Below are 624 nucleotides of genomic sequence, written 5' to 3'. Positions count from 1 at the left end.
GTAAAGACATAGGAAAAAAATATCTTTAACTTCTGCAGTAAATTTCAAAGTATGGACAAGAAGTATGACGTCTGGAACTGTCTCCCTCTGTCTGTATTTCCTGCTTCCTATGATCTCCAGTCTTTTAAACGCAGTGTGTCCAGGCATCTCGAAATGATCGGATCTTGAATTTGGCTCTCTCTTGTATTTTGTTCTTCTCTTGGAAGGAACAGTTATTGCGGGCTCGTGGCCTTTGGTTCCATCTTCCTCGCACAAAAAAAAAAAAAAAAGTGAGTAATGAGAAAGAGACAGAGGCGAGTCGGAGGTCGTAGAAACAGGGATGATGATGCTGGAAAAAAAACTTACGATCTTATTTCTGTCGTAAATTAAGATTTTTTAAAAGAACAAGAAAGAGACGAGGATTAGAAGTACAATTTGAAGTTCCAGGTTCGTCTAAAACGCGAACCTGGTGGACTGCAGGCTGAGGGCGGTATCCTAGTAAGGCTATGAAGCTTACTAACACCTCCTCCTTACCGATTTATTTCTAATTCTGCTCCGTTACTATATACTTGTGTGTTATTCATGCAATCTATGTCGATATTGAAAAGACATAAGGAGGAAACCCGGGGATATTAATGAGTGGTT

Source organism: Coenobita brevimanus, unplaced genomic scaffold, assembly GCF_032717465.1.
Source record: "Coenobita brevimanus isolate Jiangsu-jjx unplaced genomic scaffold, ASM3271746v2 jjx.HiC_scaffold_1992, whole genome shotgun sequence".
In the NCBI taxonomy this organism is placed as follows: Eukaryota; Metazoa; Arthropoda; class Malacostraca; order Decapoda; family Coenobitidae; genus Coenobita; species Coenobita brevimanus.
The sequence above is the reverse complement of the archived record's forward strand: the minus strand, read 5'-3'. Positions refer to the sequence as shown.